The sequence below is a fragment of the Lonchura striata genome, chromosome 5, assembly GCF_050655825.1.
Source record: "Lonchura striata isolate lonStrDom1 chromosome 5, ASM5065582v1, whole genome shotgun sequence".
In the NCBI taxonomy this organism is placed as follows: Eukaryota; Metazoa; Chordata; class Aves; order Passeriformes; family Estrildidae; genus Lonchura; species Lonchura striata.
Window position 1 is genome coordinate 58,489,113 of NC_140707.1, and position 21,177 is coordinate 58,510,289.

Consider the following 21,177-nt stretch of genomic DNA (forward strand, 5'->3'; position numbering starts at 1 on the left):
CCGCAGCCGGCCCGGGGGGCGCGCTCCGAGCCCCGCCGTGGGGGCGTCGACGGTCCTGGCCCCTCGCCTCCGCCGTCGTGACCAAGCCTGCGATCCCATCCCAGCCCGGCTTCCCACGGTGCCTCACCTCCGGCAGCCGCCCGCCGCCGCCATCCTCCCGCTCAGCGCCACCCGCTCCCGCCCGGCCCCGCTCCGGCCGCCGCCATTTTGCTCCCGAGCCCCAGGCTCGGCCGGGCAGCGGGAGCGCGCACGGCGCCTGCGCGGCGGCGGCGCTGTGGCGCACGAGCCACGTGGTCGGGGGGCGGGGCCGGGGGGCTGCGGGGGCGGGGCCGGGGCTGAGGGGGCTGAGGGGGCGGGGCTGAGGGGGCGGAGCGGGGCGGGGCCCGGCGGGGCTCGGGGAGCTCGGGGCGCTCGGGCGGCGCGGGGGGCTCGGGGAGCTCGGGCGGCTCGGGGAGCTCGGGGAGCTCGGGGAGCTCGGGCGGCTCGGGGAGCTCGGGCGGCTCGGGGAGCTCGGGCGGCTCGGGGAGCTCGGGCGGCGCGGGGAGCTCGGGGAGCTCGGGGAGCTCGGGCGGCGCGGGGAGCTCGGGCGGCGCGGGGAGCTCGGGGCTCTTCCCCGCACGACTGGTCTGAGATCGTGGGGAAAAGTCGAGTCCGGCGCGTGTGCCCCAGCCGCCATCCCCGTTCCAACGCCGCGTGCCCTGCCCGCTCCGTGTGGCACCTCTCCCGAGCTTTTGCCGTGCCCAGATGCAGAGGTGTCTGCGATGCAAGTGGTGTGTCAGCACGTGTTCTTTGTCCTTGAGACTAACGTAAGCTGCTTATGTGAAGCTTATGTCTGTCTCCTTGCTTTGCTAAGATGCCATGAGCTTGTTAGAGACAGGGCACAGTCAGATTCCAGTTTTATTGTTCATACTAGGAATATATACTGCTCACCTGGAAATAAACTCTCACCACCTTTCCAGCTTCTGATAACCCCTCTCAGCATGAGAAATTAGTATTTCACTCGTCTAGGTGAAAGTAGGTGCCAGCAGTAAAAATACTTCTAGCTATTCCCACCATTGCTGATACCACGCCAGCTACATTTTCTTCAAAGGAAGGTGTGTGTGATACAGTCAGGATCAGCAGGTATCTGCCACCGTGTCTGTAAAATCACTGTTTCCTAAATCAGTAAGAGTGACCAAGAATACATATCAGCATTTTATTAGAACAAAAAAAAACCCTTAAGTGAACTGAACAACTTGTGCCCACTAAAAGAACAAAGTATCACATGTCTATATATGAGAAGGTCTGAGAAAAGTTCCATGCATGGGACAAAAATCTGATTAAATCACATGCTAGAAAATACTCAGCAAGCTGAATGCCACATCTATGATTATTCCTGGTTGGTAAAAGCAAGCTATGACTGATTACATCCCCTCCTGATTCTGCTGACAGTCCATTTCTGAAGGGAAGCCTTCCTCCCACTTGGCATCCTGCTGTCCTCCATCTCTGTAATTAACTTGCCTGAATGCTGCAGACCTCCCTAACTACCACTTGGCAGAGCATCCCGTAGGGCTCAGCAGCTTACCAAGGAGCTAGGGATAAAAAAACTTCTGATATACTTGCCCATGCTGTAGACTTTTTCCATACTAGTTTCAGCCTAAAAACAGAGAAGCACCGTTGGGTTTTAAATAGACAGTATCATGTACACCTTGGGGTTTTAACCATCTTAGTTATTCATATGTTCTCTGATATTGTATATGGGAACATCGCAGCCTTTGACTTCCATATCTGCACAGTACCAGAGATGAAGGAATTCTTATCATTGGAATTTAATCGATGAAGTTCATGCTGTCAGGGTCATGCTTGTATCTATTCAAGGGAGGCTATTTCTTGTAAATGGGATATCTTTGCAAGCTGTTGTTGCTGTTGCTGTTGTTGCTGTTGTCATGAGAGCTCATAAAACTGACTAGCTCAGCCTCTGAGCTATTGCCTACTAGAGCCTTCCCACCTTCTATTTCTGTCTCTTTTCTTGCCCTAACCCTGCTTTCCATTTCCTGTTATTAGGAACGCTGATATGGAATACCATATAGACAGTGTTTGCCTTGGTTTTATTTTACCCAGTTTTTCTGTAGAATTGTGTTATATATGTTCATATTGCCTGCCTGGACATATAAGGATTTAGGTCTATGACCTCCGTGCTAAAATATTTTTGACTCGATCCATTTCTCATTTGGGTCCTTATGAATGCTGCAACTTCAGGAAAGGCTGAGGCACCAAAGTCAGGTAGCCAAGAGACAGAAACGATTGCAAATTAAACTGCAGTAGTTTCAAAACACATGGAACTGTTAATTTAAGTGTATCTGTTACAGATGAGGTTCTTAAATATTAACAGTGAGACAACCCCAGCATCTCTATGTCATTCATGATTTACAGTATCATTGTTACAATTTTAGCAGTGGCTTGCTGAGACCAGCAGAGAAGTAAGAACTAGTTGAAGTTAAATAAGTAAGGGTCAGATCACAGAGCTCTCAGAATGAAATAAAGTAGGTCCCCAGCTTGGTTTTAAGTTTTCAGAAGAGCCAGTTATGAATTTGTTCCTGAACTTCTGTTGTTAGGTGAAAAAGACCAGTCAATTCTCCAGCAAGCCTAACTCATAATCTTCTAGGTAATGAAAATGAGAAAGAAAAAGAAGACTTGCAGGCTGAATACTTGTTTTGTTAGTGTTCTTTTTTAGTATTTAATATCATTAACTAGAATGTAGTCAAAATGGATGGTTAAAGTATAAAGATCTTGCTCTGCAGTAGTCATATTTCTAGTAGCTAAAATAAACCTCCTTTCTTATGACTCAGAGACAAACAGTGTGTTGGGTAACAACTTAGGGGAGACATCTGGCAGGTTGGAAGTGAGGATGGCTACCATGTGCTTTCTTTTATTTTAGACTTTAAAGCATAGAGGTCACCCCTTGACTGCAGCACACTGACGTTGTCTTTGAGCATTCTGTGGTCTCATGGACCAGACAGCTGGGAATGACACTGAAGTAAGCTAACTCCTTCTGCCACCTGGGATCTTGGTACAGAAGACAGGTATAAAACACTGAGTTACAAACCTTGCTGTGGAGGAATGGGAAATGGAAGCTAATTGCATTTACATGCAGGTAATGTGTTTTCTGAGATGAGAGGATAGGAGATTCACACTGTCTGACAAACACCCCCAGAGCATGTGTGCTCGCATCACTTCCCTGATCATTTAATTATAATACTCACTCCACATTCTGAGAAATAAATTAATCTTCCATTTTTATCAGGATTTAGATATGTTTGGTTTGATCCAAAATAATAATCCCTTGATGTCCCAGTGAGTAAAGTCTTATATATGCCTTAAATATTGTAAAATGTCATATCCTCTTTAGAACAAAGAGCAAGTGAGAATCTGTCGGAGCTGCACAACAGTTCTCAGTACCTCTACTCATACAGAATGATTCATGTTTTTGCAGGGACTTCTATAAAATACTTACTCATGATAATCTCTGTACATATACATTGCATTTTATCTACAAACTCAAGAGTGTTAGAAAAAATTGATTATGTGCCACAACTCACCAAAAATAAAACCAACCCCTATGTGTTGTAGTTCACTTACTCTTCTTTTGCACTAGGAAGATCAAGATTTGAAATGCCCTTTGGATGATATTTATCACAGTTTATTGAAGGGGAAAATACACTTGGGAAAAAAACCCCAACCAGTTCACTTCAATTGCTTCAGTTTTTTGTCTGTGATTAATTTCTTAGACGTTTAGATGTTTCATTTTATTTCCATTCCAAATGTGTACTGTTTGTGATTATTAATAACATATTTATTGGTGTGTTGTGTGGAGGCCATAATCAACCCCTGGGTCCCTCTGTGCTGGATGGTCTGCCAAACACAGATTACAGTACATGGTCTAGAAAATTTATCTGTCAGCTGGAAGGTGTGATCGTGGAAGGTGTGATCGTGGAAGGTACCTCCTGCAAACCAGTGAGAAAACCAAATGTGTGTAGTTTTCAATGAGAGCTGGGTCACACCATGTGTTGCAGAAGGTACCTCTAGGTACCATGCCTACTAGAGAAATAATGTCAGTTGCACTAGTTAGAAAATAAGGTTCTGTCTTGCAGTAAATAACACAGTTTTATTCAGGACCATTTCAAGGGTGACTTTCTACCATTGAAGATAAAAAACTTAAAATCCAGTTTATCCTGATTTTTTTATTAGTGTATTTCACAGCACTCAGGGAAGTATATAATGGCTAAAGAAAAACTCAGAATAATTGAAATATTATCTGCTTATTGGTAAGTGATCCACAGTAACTGAATGCTCAAAGGCTGAAAATAGATTGAAGACTGAAGCTTATTTTTCTAAACAGGCTTCATTTTAATCAGTGGTATTACTGAGATTCTGTGAATATGTAGATCTGGACCATAACTAGTTCTTTAATGTTATTTTTTGTCTGTTGTCTTTCTTACTATCTGAGATTTTCTCACTATCTAAACCTACTTTAAAATTTTGTAGATGGTTGTTTGCCATACTCATATACATGTGGCTCATTATACATCAGCTGGGACACCCTCAAAGAACAGACTGCAGTTGACATGCAAACCACAGTAATTGATTTTATGTAGCCAGTGATGGCAGAGCAAGACCTGTGCTTCCTTGTATGAAATAGGTGCTGTGGAAGCACAGCAGTGACAGAAATGCTTTCTGCCCTGGTTTTGCTCGTTCCTTCAATCACCAGATCTTCACACGCAGACGAAGAGAGCTCTATGTTCTGGCAAGAGAACTGAGGAGGGCAAGTGAGGGTAAAGGATTTTGTTTGCTGCAAGCAGAAGAGAAGGAGGCTGCCCAGGGACATCTGTGATGGGGGCTGCCATGTAACTGGGATCTGCTGTCAGATCTCTGCTTCTGTGATGAAGAGAATTCCCTCTCAGTATGTGCAGGGGAAAGCTGAAGGATACAGAGCTACTGTGCTCTTCTGGGGAGTCTGGTGAATTGAATGAGGTGAGATAGTTGTATCCAGCAGGGAAAAAGTGCAAACTATTACTGTAAAGATGCTAAACAGGCCCTGGCCCAAGCATGTGGTAGAAAAGACGTGTACATCAGGGGTCTTTGAAAAAGCACAAGGGAAAGAAGAAACATCAGAAACATTCCAAGGTAAGTGGGAAGGCCTGGAGAACAGTGTCTGTCTGTGGAACAACCTGACACCTTAAGAAATGAAAATAAAATTGGTGGTGATTTATGCCAGGAGGTTAAACCTTACAGAATTAATGGCCTTTGAAGTCTGTGGGCTGACAATGCTGGGCAGCCCATGACCATTACATTTAGACAAACCTACATTGGAAGATACAATCAAGATCTCAAATTTAAGCACACAAAATTAATTGGATTGCTTGTGTGACCTTTATGTAGCTAACTTCTACACATTCACAGGGAATATCTCTAGCTCTGATCACCAAAGCAGTGTGATTTCCTAAAAGCAGTGTCACCTTATTGTAAATCAAATTTCATTTAGATTAACGTTTATTTGGGTCCTTAAAAGGAGGCTGTTATATGTATGGTACAGTTGCACTGATGGTCTTGGTGGGGGTATAATCACTCATCCTGTGGCCCCTTGGTAAATGCTCTTTGTAATTTCTCAGTAGAGAGAAAGACTCCAAAACCAAACCATTGATGATGATAGCAGTTGCTTGCCTTGGTTGTGCAGACCTGTACTGCTGGTCTTTTTCTACCATGCAGTACTTATCAAATGGTTCTTTTTTTCCCCATTTCTGTGTGCAGTGTGCACAATGTAAGATGTTTGTGGAATGAGTAGTTACTCAATACATTGATCTCTCTTCACAGTTGACTGTGACACTATGCCTAATTTGCATTTGTACCTTTGGCTGATTCTGCTAGCTGGTTTCAAAAAGCCTTTTCTGCATCATCTGCCCTGTTGAGTGTTTCTGTGACAACATCCTTGTGCATTTCCTTCTTATCACTATGTGTATGTTACAGTAACATGGATTATTCCTCTCTCAGTTGTGTGACTTCAGTAGTAACTGGTTTATTGTATTTAAGATTCCCAGCATTTATTGTTTATTTCCTGTGTTTCTTGCATTAATTAAAAAAATCTGAGATGTTCAGGGAATTGATTCACTGTCCTTCACAGCTTTCTTATGACCCTTATGAGTGCAAATCAAAGATACCAATCCCCATTTCTTGACAAGGTGGACTGAACATCTGTTCAGTAATTTGTAGAACAGTATTTCTGGAACTCAAGCTCTTCTGCTGCTACAATTTATGCAGACAAATGCTCATTTTCAAGATGTCTTTCTCACTGTCTTGCCCTCAAATCACAACTGGAAGAATAAAAATTAGTTCAAGGTGACTCCCCTGCTGCCTCACCCTCACTCTTTGTACCTTGCAGTTATTACCTGTCCCTTCAGTCTCTCTTCTAGGAGTATCCTTGGCACTCATGCGGATAAAGAGCATGAGAAAATAATCATGAAACTGATGGGGCTTCCTCATCTCAGGAAGACCCAAGTCCTGGAAAGAAAGAAGCTATGAAGCATTGACTGAAGATATTTTGCCTTTTCAGACTGAGAGGTGTGTAAGACAACAGTGTTGGCTGTTCCAAAGGTGGGACTGACCTGTTTTGCTTCCTGACAGTAGTAGTGCTGATGGTGCCAGGGGAATTTGCAATTCCACACCAAGCCACAAAGCATTTCAGAGATCAGTGAAATGTTATTGACAGGTTTTAGTTAAGAAGTAATAGTTAATAAAAACCTATGACTCCTACTGTGAGATCTGAGATAACATTAAGAGTGTTATGACAGAAAAAGTGCATGGAAAATCACACAAATACAGACACTAAGATTCTGATGAGTCTTTAAATAAGAATTTAAGATAAAGAGGTCCTGTATGAGCATAGTGGGATCCTATTATATACATGGGATAACTGCTGGAGATGGGGCACTAGTATCCCTAGAACATCAGAACCAAGGATTAGAATTTGCTGCACCTGCCCACAATATATATGAAATGGGTAGTGCTCATATATCCCATGAAAAGCTTCAAGCTAACAGCCAGAGTTGCAGCAATTGCCTGAATGAGATGATTGCTTTGGAAGCCCCTTTTACTCAGAAGTAGCTTTAAGCTGTGTCAGATGTAGTTCTATGTTGCCTAATGATTCAAGGGTTTTTGTATGCAGAGTGTAGGTGTAGGTCCTACCAGAAAAAGTGAGCCCTGAATGCAGTAAACTGAAATTGATAGCACATCACAGTGATTTAATTAATAATGTGCTGAAAGTCTGGTTTTGCTTACGTTTCAAGATTTTGCCTCTGCCTCTCTTTTTACCTTTGAAGTTAACGTTCACTGCAGAGTGAGCTTTGTTTTCTCCCAAGTACTTTCATCCTCTGCCTCAGGCCATCTCATGTATATCATACAAGATCTGTGTGAAAGGTTTTTCCAAATCCCTCCTTAAAATTAATTTCTGCTATGAATCTTATAAGCAATGATGCACTGCTACTGTTTGCTGTGCTGCATGGGGTGTTCACCTTATTACTCACCACTTCAAAATAAAGGAGCCTTATGTGCCACAAAGTGTTACCTTGGTAAGACCAGTTCTGCTTCTGTAGACTTTTGCAGCTGTCTGAGCATGTCAAAGCATAATCTGGCTGTGAAAATAGTATTTTAGGGTAAAGATAGGCCTCTGAGGCTTTGTTGGGACAGCGAGTCCACCAGTTCCTTTCATGATATTGGAAGAAAAAATGAATTAATGTCAGATCCTGAAAATTTTTCCCCTTGGTGTCTGGTTCTCCACCTACTTCACTTTCTAAAGAGTTGCTTTATTTGACCTGTTTAGATTCTAGCATAGCTCCTACAGTGGTTTTTGTGTTGCTATATGGATAGCACCAACCTTGTGGCATAGCATCTACTGGCAATCCATACCTTGCTGAATTATACCTGTGCTCTGGAGACATCAATCCAGGATTAGGCATGGTGAGCAAGTCTTTTATTAGAGCAATGGCACTAATGCAGCCAAGCTGTTACATCACTGCTTGGGGATATTAACCTAATTCCAAGAGTAGTACAGATATTTAGCAGGGTGTTGGGCATTTCTTTGCTGCACACCAGAGGTGTACCCTTAGGTTCCTGCAGGTAGTATTCATGGTCAGTCTATAATTCTCTGCAAGCAAACTTTGCAGGTAAAATCAATGTTGCTGGCAGAAGAGAAAAATGTCAAAGACCACCAGCTGAAACTGATGGCCTGGCTCTGTACTGGACCCAGGATTATGGTATCCTCCAGAGTTGAACATGGCAATTACTTTGTGATGCCTACCCATAACAGCAGGAAAAACCAAAAGATTATGTTTTCTTGAGACCTCATGAAAAAAGATCACTTCTGGTGATTTTAAAAGTAGGCACAGTACATATATGCAAATTGGATGAATGGAGGTTACTGACTAGCCTGCTTCTGCAAGCTTCCAGCTGATGACAGTCAGCTCTTGGGATAAATTTTTTACTGTCTTATCCAAAATCCAGTGTGTTGAATCATACCATGGGTTGTCTCCTCCCTCTGTCTGGGTTGGCCCAGTGCATTGTCTGCAGTTGTAGAGTGCCAGTTTATTCCAGCTGTGACTCCTGACTGATTTGCTTATTCATCAGGTTCCAAGGGAAAAATATAAATAGTACTTAACTCTCTTACTGCTCTTTACAGGGTTTAAAAAAAAAAAATCTCATCTACATTTAAACAGAAAAGATAAATACTGTTTACTGTTCAACGTAAAGTACTGCAATATTAGTGTCTTAAGAAAAAGGTCAAAAAGATTATATTGTCCCACTAAAATTGGTAGAAACAGTATCACTGGCTAGTGGACATAGGATAAATCTTCAAATTGTCATAAAGGCCCTTTAGGAAAATCAATTAGCTTTTGGGGGAATTCAGCATCTCATTGCTTTTACCAGTGTTAGCAATATATTAATTAGTTTTGTGATTACAAATAAAAGCAGCAGCCAGCTTGGGTCTTCAACACCTACAGAAATATCTGCTGGAAGAACTTGCAAAATGATCAGCATTTCTCAAAGCAGTTGCTTTGTATTGAATGTGAAACAGAATCAGAAGCAGCATCCTCCTTACTGTGCCTGCACTTCCCAGGAAGCACCTTGCAATGTTGGGTGGGTCAGACTCCTGTCAGCCCCCAGCACAGCCAGGAGCAGCCAGTCACACAGCACTGTGCTGTTCAGAGGCTCAGACTTTCAGCTGGGACTTTGCTGGATTTAGCTGTGCCAGAACTGTGAGAGAAATCTTAGCCTAGTCACGTTAAATAATCCCTGTATCCCAGCTCTTACACCATTGACTATTGTTTGAGCTTACAGAACAAAAGTGTTGTATACTGCATACAGCAGCCAAAAGCCCAGCAGAGAATATATTTTGTCCCAGGTTTCAAGCAAGTTTTAAGTTGTTTTTCTTGCTACTTAAGAAATGGATAAAAATCTTATCCTTCAGGAAAACAAAACCAGAGCAAAGTCGTATACCAAACCAGCTGTAGGTAATTGAGCCTGCTTGGTGTTGCACAATGAATTAGTGCCATCTACAGTGTGAAATGGGTCTTGAAGATGGAAGGCTGTCAGAGGTTTAAACTACACTCAAAGCAAAGCAGCATGCACAAAAAATTACCTTACAAGTTAAAAACAAATAAAGACATTATAAAAAGCCAGAAGAAATTAAATTAAAACCCTGCTATGTATTAAAATAGCAATAGAAAATTTAACATTGTTTAATAAAGGTTTTGCTTTTGAATATGCTTTATTCCAGCATAGATCAATGTATCCATATGTTACAGAATTTATTTTCTCAGCCATTTATTTTTCCTATTGTTGATCTAACTGAGCTTGAAGTAAATGACAAAATGTCTGTCACCTGGTGCTCTTCTTAATAAGCTTTACGCAATAGCATGTCAAACCTGCTCTGGGTCCTCTGGTGTCATTGGTATTACATACCTACACTTCAAGAGGAGAGAATCTGAACTCAAGTAAATTCCATATTGTGTAGTTTTCCTTGTTAATGCAGTTGATCAAAACCTAAGAGCATGTTGCCCTCTTGAAGGGCTGTGCCCTTGACCTAGGCACATGAACATTTGATTGGGCTTTACCTATTCACCTGGGAAGTTGTCTCCATTATTCATATGTGCTCTGTTCAGGCAGTAAACCAAATGGGGGGATTTTATTTTGATAAGCTGAATGATTCTCTTCTTTCTCCCCTTGAACAGTCTCACAGCAAGAGGGCTGAGCCTGATTGCTCTTTAGCCTTCACATGCCATAAGTATAATTTGGGATGGAGAATGGGTTTCTGACAACTGGATGTGGAGTTATCTTCAACTCTTACACAAATTGGCAATCAGGTTCTGAAAGCAAGAGCAGCATCGCAATTTCTGCAGCACCTCAGTGCCTAAGTGGAACCACTAACAATGATCTCTGTGTGACACCAATGGATTGGTTTATCCATTTGCCTACTGATATTTATGAAATGTAATGGATATGAGAGTAGGAACTGAAGAAACAGGCTCTGATCTCAAGATCCCTCATAACCTTCCTCACTGCTCCCCTCTCACTCCTTTCCTTGCATCCCCAGGCACTGAATGAGACAGGCTGAGTGAGGAACAAAAGGGCCAGTGCTGAGCCAAGAGCAGCTGAGCCTTTTGGGGGACCCTTTTGACAAATATTGTTTAGTGCCATGTGAAAATAGCAGTGGTCTGGCTGTCAGTGGCAAGGTGCAGCACTGTTCTGAGCAGGGGCTGTGATTTGGGGAAGAGTGGTTTGGATTTATAGCTCAGTTCCTGGAAGGTCTGTGAACCAAATACATGCAGGAAACACCAAGATGACCACAGCTCACAGCTGAAGTGCAAAAAATAGATTTATTCCAGTATTTCACTGGCTGGAGGATTCCAAAATCAAATGGAGACACATCTGATGCTAAGCTCATTTTATCAAGGGCAATGTGTGTCTAGGTCTGAGTCCTGTATTACAGAAAAAAAAGGGGTCTTGGGCATGCACAAATCTTCCCCAGGTTGTATTTTTTCTCTGAACTTCTTATCTCCCTTCCCCCTTACGAAAAGGCTGCCAGCCTGTCTGAGGAATGCTGTTATGTTTGTTAGCAACACTTTGTTATCTGGGTGAGAAAGCTCTTCTATGGCAGACAGAAAACAACACAAATTGAACAAAAATACACAAATTTTCTCACACTGAGAAAAATATCTCCCAGGTGTGAGGTTGGTCTTTGAGTGAAAACAGTGCTAGCAACAACTTATTTTCCTCTCTCCTTGCTGAACTTTCATTTTTAACCCTTTCATCCCCACAGAAGATTTGATAGAAAAATAAGATTATATCTCATTTTCTAATGAATGTTCAGAAAGCTGAAAAATAAGAGCCAAACATAGCAAGAATAATTAGAGGGAACTGTTGCTATTGTAGGACAGTGATTAATTTCATTTTAATACAGGAATTAATGTTAGAGTAGTCTGAGCAGGAGAAAGGAGAATCTCAGCATAAATTTATGAAGTTTCCAATCCTCACAATTGTAGAGAAGAAGAGAGTCAATGTAGAGAACATGAGACACAAAAGCAAATACCTGAAAACAAGTAGCAGAACTCAAACTCTATTATTTTAAAATATCATGTATCATATCTAAGACAATCTCTTGCTGCTAGAGGGTTTGTCACAGGAAGTTTGGTTGCTTAGGGTTATCCACCATGTAGTATGATATTGCCTCAGCTGATTAATGTAAATCAGTCTTTTGCTTTCTGATTACTTTAGACACATCTTTCAGACATATTTATTTCTGGATAAGTTCTGTATCTGTTACAGACAGCTAGGATATTTAGTGTTTGGAGAGAATTTACAGGGAAAAAAAAACTTGTCCTCCATAAAATCAAGCAATTAAATTTACTGAGATAACAAAACCACAGCTCTAGCAAATAACATGCCAGGTATGCCTGTTTAACCACTGATCCACCACTGTGTGTTTGTGTAGACTTCTAACTCTTTGCTCTTCACACCTTGCTGACATATTCTGGATATTGTCAAAAACCCCTCATGCTGAGGCTCTCCCCACCATCAGTGTGTTGCAGGCTGTCTTGGAAGTGGGCTTCAAGGGTGCTCTCTGATGAGAAGCCTAGAGAAGAAAGCTATAGTTATCTGACTCAGGATTTGATAATTAAAAGCAGGAGAAAGGGCAGCAAAAAACAATAAAATGTATTTAGAAATGAGTAAGGAATCTAATAAATCACTTGTTTACTGCAACTGAGTAAAAATTTTCATGTCTGCATATAGCAGGCACAGAATTCATCTATGAAAGATGTCCATATTGGAAATGGCACAGTCCATAGCTGAGGGGAGGATTATTTACTTCCCTGCCTCTCCACCTCCGAGTGTACAACACAGTTTAAATACATGCACAGGGTGTCAGATGTCTGATTGCTGTGGCTGAAAGCTGACTAGCTATAAACCAGCCCCAGTTTGCAAGAGTTGCTCAATGAGCACGGTGCTTGTTCCTGGGCTAGCAGCTCCTAAGCTTGGGCTTAGTGCCATGGCACTGTAGCTCTCCAGTTCTGCATGCAGGGGAGTGGACGTGTCCATCTCTGTGTCTGCCCAGCTACTTGTGTGCTTCAATAATCTCCTACCAGAAATGCTGATATTCTTCTGCCTCTGCCTGTCACCCTATCACACAGTTTGCTTTGATCCTGAGCCCAGGCAGGCTGCTTTCTCAGCGGGGAAGCCTCACAGCTCCCCTGTACACACGGAGTTACGATGGTTTGGGTGGAATGTGCAAGAAGGAGATATCCTCTGCAGTGGGAGCAGGGAAGTATTTTATTCAAGGCACTGGTCATTTGTGGGTCAGTTTCTTGAATTAACATAGTAAGTGAACTGCAAACATGAATTCCAGAGAGTGTTTAATTGGGGTGCGAGCAATTTGTGTGGAGACACATATGCATAGGGGGAAGAAAGACTTTTAAAGTAATTGTAGACGAGAAGACAGACAGCTTTCTCCATTTTGCTCACGGGATGAGCAGCAGAGACAGACTCCTCCCATCGCCTGGGCTCAGCAGCGTAACCCAAGCGGCTGCACATCCCCAGGTGCGCCTCTTCCAGCAGCGGGCGCAGACCCTGTCCTGCTGCTGCCCCGGGAACTGGGTTGGTGCTTCTCGCACCCAGCTTAAAAAAGAAGGGACTTGACTGTCAAGCAGTCTTCACTGAAGAGAATTCATAATTCTACAGGCTTTGAGCAACAGAAAATAACAAAGGGCTGAGAAATTCCCGGCAGCAGTAGTCACTGTTAGTCAGGATATCCCAGCTGTGCCCGGGCTAGAACAATGGGCCCTGTGATGCATTGTGGATCCCGACTCCTCTGCTTCAGGTCTGCCCCTTGGAACACTCGCTGGATCCACAGCTCCCCACCTGAGGACAAAGTGGGACTGCTGGTGAGTTCTGTCTTTGAGCCTTTTTTTTTTTTTTTTTTTTTTTTGTGTGTTTGTTTGTTTTGTTTTGTTTTGTTCATCTCCACTAGAAGCCAGCTCTCCCCAGGAACTCCCTCCACTCCTCAAAGAAGTTTGTCTCTTCCTGCTTCCTAGAAGGGAAATCTGTGCCTGAGAGGAAGGGAATGCTGTCCTAGCATCCTACAGAGACATGTCGCAAAATCCATTTCTGTGGGGTGCCTTTTATAATCTTTGATTATAATCCCCAGCACAAGTATTCCAGCATGTGATTATAGAAGACCAACTAAATTTATTTAACTAAAAATTAAGCAGCAACTGTCTGCCCTATTGTATCTCCTCCCAGTATTGGTAAATACCCAAAGCTCTTTTATCTGAACAGTGCTAAACTGTGCTACTGTAACTATTAAGCCAATAATACTGTTTCTATAAAGATTTTATTTATAAGAAGCTGAAGAAATAGGCACAAAATGTACTGAATCTGTAGGAAAATAAGACATTTCCCTAATATCTTTTAATGTGCCTTTTACTGTTTTAAATGTGTCTAGTATAAGCATGTTGGTGCATAGAATGGACTAAGATACTTTTCTTTCCAACTGCCATAGATTGCTAGTGCTTTTAGTTCAGACATGTAAAATGATCCTCTGTGGATTATTTTTCCTTTGGAGTCTGTCACATCTCTGGAATTATAGCTGCAGAAGTTCAATAATACTACATAATTTGCTTGGCAACAGACATCTTAGTTTGGGAACATTTCAATTTGTTGAGCTTTATTTAACCTTGTTTCTTTAATTTAGGAGACAATAATTGGATTTTCAACAGCTTCACTGGCAATTCTTGGACCAGCTGGGTGGTTCTTGTGCCACCTTTCAAGCTATAAAAAGAAATAGAAAACATACCTTCAAGATTAAGATATAAAGGCTACAATAAACTGTAATACTCCAAACTTGGTCTCTCTTGAAAGTCCCCGTTCCCACACTGTCACCCATCCCATGGGCCAGGTCCCAGAAAGCTTTTGCAGGTACTGTAGAACTGGACCCAGATGTACAAAATAGTGGCAGGTCTGCTCTGCCATCACTGCTGCATGGACCAGTCTGGATCTGCCATCAGGTACTGTGAGAAGTGGAAGATCAATGAGGAAGACTGTAAACATGCTCAAGTGACTTGCAGTTTGGCTGTTGAAAAACACATATATCATACTGATTGTTGTTTGACCTTGTGTTTTGGACAAGTAGAACATCTGTGTCTAGGAAATGTAGGCCTGTGGTAGACTTAGAGGTACCCTATCAAACATGCTTAAGAATCCTGCTCTCCTGTGGGCAAGATTAAAGCACAGTGGTAAATTATACTTGTGTGAATCCCTGAAATACAGGAAAAAGCAGCAGGTTGGTTGATCCTCCACCATGGACCATGCTTTGCAGTGCCTGTGTTCTCATTTGTGTGCCTCTCCTGTCCACTGCTTTGATGATCCTTGGTTGGTGAGGTGACAAAAATGAGTTTGCTCTTTGCCTTTGATCCATGGTTTTGTTGGATGCATTGTTGGATGCAGAAAGGATGTATTGTTCCTGCATCCTTTCTGCACATACAGGTACCATCAAAAGTTAAAAGTAAATAAATGGGAAAATATACAGAGAAAAAAAATTATAGTCATCCCATACTAAACCTCTGAGAATTTAGGACTAATTTCTTGAGAGTTTCTCTTTAATCTTTACATGTGTTCTTTTGGTGTGTTTCTCTTCCACCAGGATAAATGTTTTTCTGAGGGTCATGATTGTCAGGTATTTCAATTTATTTTCAGTTTTTATATTATATTAAGATTTTTGAGAGATCTTCCCATTATTGCTATTTGCAATTACTGTGATAAATACTTTGAAGTCTAGACTAAATTTGACAAAAGTGCAGTAAATAACACTTGTTATGCCACATTGTATGTGTAATAAAAGAATGTCTTCTAATAATTTCAAGTCTGTCTTACAAGAAAATACAGATTATGAACCTTTTGTGATGCTTAAGTATTAGCATAATATAATTTAAAATTCCATTAAGTAATTTGTAATATCTAATGTGAAAACAGATTATGAAAGTAGGGCTGTGAAAGTGTTGTACTTGCTGTACTTCTAAAGTATGATTTTCAAATAAATGTTCTGAGTTCCCTTCAGCCTTGTAACCATGACTGAAAGTTTCAGATGGAGAATGAAACATTTATCCTGAGTGTTTAAAGAAAGTCATACTCACTTACTTTATTTCCAAGAAATTACAGCTTTGTCATTTAGTTGAACAGTCTGATATGAAAGCCCAGTTGTGTATGTGGAAAGTTTCCCACAGATTTGAATGAATGTTGGATATGTGCCTGCATTCCTGGAATCCAGGGAAAAAGCAATGCTAGTAACTGAAAGGCACTTGGACAAGCAATCTGAAACTTTGCTCCTGCACACTGTCAGTGCATCCTTTGAAATAATAAGGCTATTTTGCAGAATCTTTTGTAAAAATCAGCTTTGAACATTTCAGTGTATCTGCTTGTCCTGTATCTGATTTCATCATCCTTCTCTCACCTAGTAATGTTTAAATAAATCAGTAAGATATTACATTTCAGTTGTTGTACTTGTCCTCTTAAATTATGGCAATGAGTAATAAGATTGCCTGGTTATAATACGTACTTGGGGGATGTGAGTAAAGCACTGACAATTGTGTTGGATTAAATGAGGTAACAGATATATAGGGATGTTTCTATTGAAGCAGTGATAATTTTTAGAAACTACTTACCTGAAGAGCTACTTAAAATTTAAGTGTTTCTTGCAAATATTTTTTTTTCAGATTTTCAGTCCACTCCAAGCATTTATTCCTAAAAGTACTAATTATTACATTCTACAGGCATTTAAAAATACTTCAGTCTTCATATGGCTTTCTTTACTAATTGTATATGGATCTTTAACCCTGGGACTGGAAACTCTGGGGAATGTGGTGCATAGAAAACCAAGATGAAAAGGAGGGAAGCCAGGTTATTGCAGGCACTTTTATTGCTGTTAGGGTGGTATGAATGAGCTTATACTCTTCATTAAGTGCAAGGGTGTTTATTTATTAGTCTAAACCAGCCACAGTTCAGCTAGAACTGGGCTGATATGTGCAGCCAGTAGTGCCCAGGGCTCTGGCTCCAACAACTGTTTTTAACTCAGGCTTTCTACAGCTGCCCAAGGTGTTTGGTGAAAATGGTTGGTCGGTTTGTTATTACACAGCACCCTACCTGCAGCCTGATGGGTACCACTCAGTGCTCCCTGAGTGCTGCTGAGTTCTGTGTGTGGACATCAGTGGAGTCCTTTGCAAAGAAAGGCAAGAGACTCCCTCCTGTAATTCCACAGATGGGGAGCACCAAACATGAAATGCTTGCCCAAGGTAAGGCAGCAGGGTAGCAGGAAGGTGGAAACAGAGCTGAAGGATGGTTCCCTGCCGTGCTTCTCATGGCATCTCTACATCAATGGTTTGCATTTCTTGCAGATGGGGCCAAAGCTGGTTTTAAGCTCAATATAAGTAGTAGCACAGATAACACATACCTAAGGGTAAGTGGCTGAAGCCTGTTCTTCCATTGGAACACAAGTAGCAGCTATTCCAGGTAAGGCAGAAGATCTTGTGTTGAACTAAACTTCATAACATTTACATGCTTTGTGATTATGTTAATGTGCTGCAGTGTACTCATAATAAAATACTCATGAGTAAGTGAAGTGTCTTTCAGTCACTCTGCTGTCTCTTCTTAAGAATAGATGCTCTGGATGAGTTTATACTTAAATTAAGAGGCCAAGTAGTGTTCAGCTTCTTGTTCATAAACACTCTGGGTCTGCAAAAAATAGTTGGGGAATATTAGGCAATTGTCAAGAGACCTGAATTTGCAATAGATAGGGCAATTTGTAAGGATCTGCAGATGAGAAAAATACATTCCCATGTGAAGTGCAGCAGCTTTCCTACAGGCTGCTTTAGGAGTGTCCCATTTCTGTCAATTTAGTTCACTTTTTGTTTCCACCAAGGTTCCTGTCTCCGATAGACCACCCTTTATTTCGTCTTAGGCTACTGCTAGATTCCCATGTGGAGCAAACCACTTTGGAGGAGAGACTAGACAGATTGCTAGCTCCTAGGGAGACAGCCTTCAAATGCAGGAGCAAAGTCAGTCAGCTTTAGTTGTCACTGAGACAGGGTCTTGACCCTGGCATGGGTCACAAACTTGGTACAGGTGTGGTAAAACACCAAGGACCTGAGCAGTGTTGAATTTTGCATGCTTTCTCCTCACTTCCTTGTGGAAAGTCTCATGCCTTCTTTTGCCCTCTGTAACTGTTTTTGCCCAGCAGAGACCTCTTACAAATGTTTTTACTTGAGTGTAGAAATATTAAAGCAAATTAAGTATCTGGTCTTCTTGATTTCTCTGTTCATTTCTTTGCCTTTGGGCCATGATGCTGTGATAGGTTTAAGAAAGCAGTATTTTGACACTTGTCATTCTGATCCTAAAGCATTACTGCCACTATGATGTGCTTTCATTTTAGCTGTGTAGGTAGGTGGTATAGTCAATTCTGCACAAGTCTAATATTAAAGGTAAGGAAAATCCCAACTGTTTGCAGGTGTGATATAATTCAGCTAGGGTGGTGCTAATTTTCACAAACTTGGCATGTTAGTTGGCACAAAGACTGTGCCTCTTAGAGCAGCATATCCAGTCTCTGATTTTATAATAGTCTTAGTGCATCCTTATCAAATTTGTGCTAATTCTTTATGCAGGTCACCATGTATTTCTTAAACTCCACTGCTATGGCAACAAATTAAGTATTTTGTTCACTTAGAGGCTAATGACATTACTCTAGAAGAGAAATTGAGGGCATTTATCAGAGATTTTTACAGTGACAGATGCTGACAAATGTAACAATAAAGCAAACATCCACAGATTTAGTTGACATAATTATCAGAATAAGAGGAAAATTCCAGTTTTGTTAGTACAGTCAAATAACCAGTGTATTTCTTAACAACTTTTTGTTTTCCTGAAGTCTTAATTCTTCTAAACTGGGGAAAGAAAGAACAAATATCAGCATCACAATCTGGCTAATCTGTTGGAAACACAGTATTAGCAATGAGACACAGAGCCCTTTGCTGCTCCATCTCTCACTTTAAAGCAGCCCAAGTCAGTGATGACTGAAATGAATTTGTCACATGCCAGATGGCATAACAGATATGGGTCGGTGGCTTTGGCCAAGCTTCTGGTCACATTATGATCACTTCTGCCATTACTGCCAACTGGTTCTCTATTCTATTCTATTCTAATTCTCTACCCTATCCAAATGCCTATCCTACTCTACACCTTCCTTCTCAGAATAGTTACTTTCCAGCCCTCCCACAAGAGGAAGGTTGGGTTGGTATTTTTTCTGTACATAGTGCTGCGTGATAGTACCACTAAAGGACGTTTTCCTTGCACTTTTAAGTCTCAGCACAGAGGCTAAAATTGGGTATCTTCACCTCAGAAGAAATTTTTTTCCTGCACAAGACTATACAAGCTGTCAGTAATATTGTGTTACTTTTGTGCAGACATGATTTTCTGTGAGCAAGAAGAGGTGCTTTCCCTGCTCACTCTCTTGGCTCGTGCTGGTTGACCCAGGTGTCAGAGCCCTGAGGAACTGCTCCAGGATACATGCTGTAGCCTAGCTCAGTTAAGCCTAACTGCTCAGTTTAATCCCAGATAGACTTTTTCCTCAAGCGATTATATATTTTACAGTCATTCATGAGGATTAATTCTTACATAGAGCAAAGATTTAGAGACAAATTTAATTTAATATGATATAACTATTGCTGTGAAAAACACTCATCTGAGCCTGAGGGACTCCATCTGCTGTTTGAATCTGACAGGGAGGAGGTTGGTCCCTATGCAGGAGCTGTTCAGGGGCTCCAGTTCCATACCAAGACCCTCTCATTGGCATTAGTTCAGCCTTGTAAGTATTCAGAAAGCACCACGTAGATTGAAAAATCCTGTGAGCCAGAGAAACCTGCCTCCTCCTGCTTCAGTTCATTCTGTGTTTGGCTTTTCTTATTGCAATTACCCTTGCCCTCCTCCATGCCACAACCTTCAATTCAGATAGGCTTGTAGAGATTAAAGGAAAAATTTGAGGCATTTCAAACTTGTCCCCACTCCTACTGCAGTTTTTAATATTCCTATCACAATGCAGGTATTGATAATCTCCTGCCAAAAGAGGTGAGGAAGTTGAAATAATTGAGGTATTGGCTTAAAAGAAATTAAATTGAAAGCTAGCTGGTTTTGTTCTGTGTTTTGATAAAACTTAAAAAGCACTTAGGTGCTTTGCCTCTCATTCTTGCCTGTCATTCAGGCATTGAAATACTCATTGTTTCAAACAATGTTTATATTGCATTGGAGTCTTTGAATATGTCAGGCAAGAACTAGTTTTTATTTGAAATGCAAATAGAGACCCATGTAATTACATGACTCAGGAAGCTGAGCCTTTACGGAAAACACCATGAGAATGTTTTAAGTGTTTGTAAGTGAACATGTCTGGATACAGATGTGCAGCTATATATCTGTGTAAACTGATGAAATTATTTATTTTTATACATGCATCAATTCACTTCAATTTATGAACAGTTTAATAAATTTTCTGTATGTGATTCAAGGTAGGAAGGCTTAGGATTTGTATTTTTCAGAAAGGATTACCTTTCTAAAAGTAGATTTGTTAATGCTTGGAGATTAAAAAAAAAAAGGAACATCTTTTTGGAGCTGAATACTTGAAAATGTAAGTCAAAGTGACAATAGTCACATAAATAGTGACTTCTGCTCTTGATTACTTCTTTTCTCCTTACAGGAGAAAATGTCATTTATTTATTCCTGAATTATATTGTAACTACAGTACACACTCTTAGGCAGGCAAAATTTAGTTAAAAGCCAGCACAATTCACAGAAACAATATGTTCCAAATCCCTTCCACACCTTATCTACCTTATCCTGCAAAAGCCACATTTCAAAACAACCAGACTTATACAAGTCCATGGGACATGATAGGATGCACTCACAAGTGCTGAGGGAGTTGGCCGATGACAGTGTAAGGCTGATTTTTATCATCTTTTACAAAGGCCAAAGCTACTGGGAGAGTCCTGAGAAATAGAAGAAAGCAAGAGTCACTCCTATTTTCAAGAAGGACAAGCAGGAGTATCTGGGAAATTATAGGTCATTTATCTTCACCTTGATCCATGGGAAGATGATGGAGAAAATAATCCTGTAAATCACTTCCAAAGACATTAAGGACAGAAGGGTTATTTGGAATAGTCAGTGTGCATTTGCAAACGGAAAACCATGCCTGACCGACTTGATAACCTTCTGCAACAAAATTACTAACTTGGTGTAGAAGGAGAAAGCAGTGAAAATTTATCTTTAGCAAGACTTTTATCAACGCTTCCCATTACATCAGCAAAGAGAAAGTAATGAAATATGGACTAGGCAAGTTGACAATGATGTGAATTGGAAAGTGGCCAAACAAACTGCCAGGCCCAGAGGGTTGTGCTCAGGGGCAAAAAGTCCAGCTGGAAACCAGTGCTGCACTGCAGGGGTCAGCCCTGGGCAAGTGCTGTTTCATGTCTCTGCCCATGACCTGGATGATGGGACACCCTCTGCAGATGATGCAGAACTGGGAGAAGCTGTTGATACACCAGCAGTTGAAGGTTGTGCTGC

The 21,177-nt window shown here is 41.3% G+C and overlaps 1 protein-coding gene and 1 long non-coding RNA gene across 4 annotated transcripts in view; one reads left to right on the plus strand and one right to left on the minus strand.

Annotated features, from left to right (window-relative positions):
• The window catches only part of BTBD7 (BTB domain containing 7), a 49,632-nt gene extending 49,372 nt beyond the window's left edge, over positions 1 to 260 (minus strand). For 2 of the 3 annotated variants that reach the window (XM_021541316.4, XM_021541315.3), the window contains exon 1: positions 128 to 260. The gene's annotated coding sequence lies outside the window, so the exon portion shown is untranslated. The remainder of the gene's footprint in view (positions 1 to 127) is intronic. The other variant, XM_085582298.1, reaches the window with a different exon arrangement.
• A 4,450-nt stretch (positions 261 to 4,710) lies between these two features.
• On the plus strand, positions 4,711 to 16,070 carry LOC146767392 (uncharacterized). The gene is made up of 2 exons (XR_014955738.1): positions 4,711 to 13,466; positions 14,276 to 16,070. It is a non-coding gene; the product is annotated as an uncharacterized LOC146767392 (long non-coding RNA).
• The last annotated feature ends 5,107 nt before the right edge of the window (positions 16,071 to 21,177 follow it).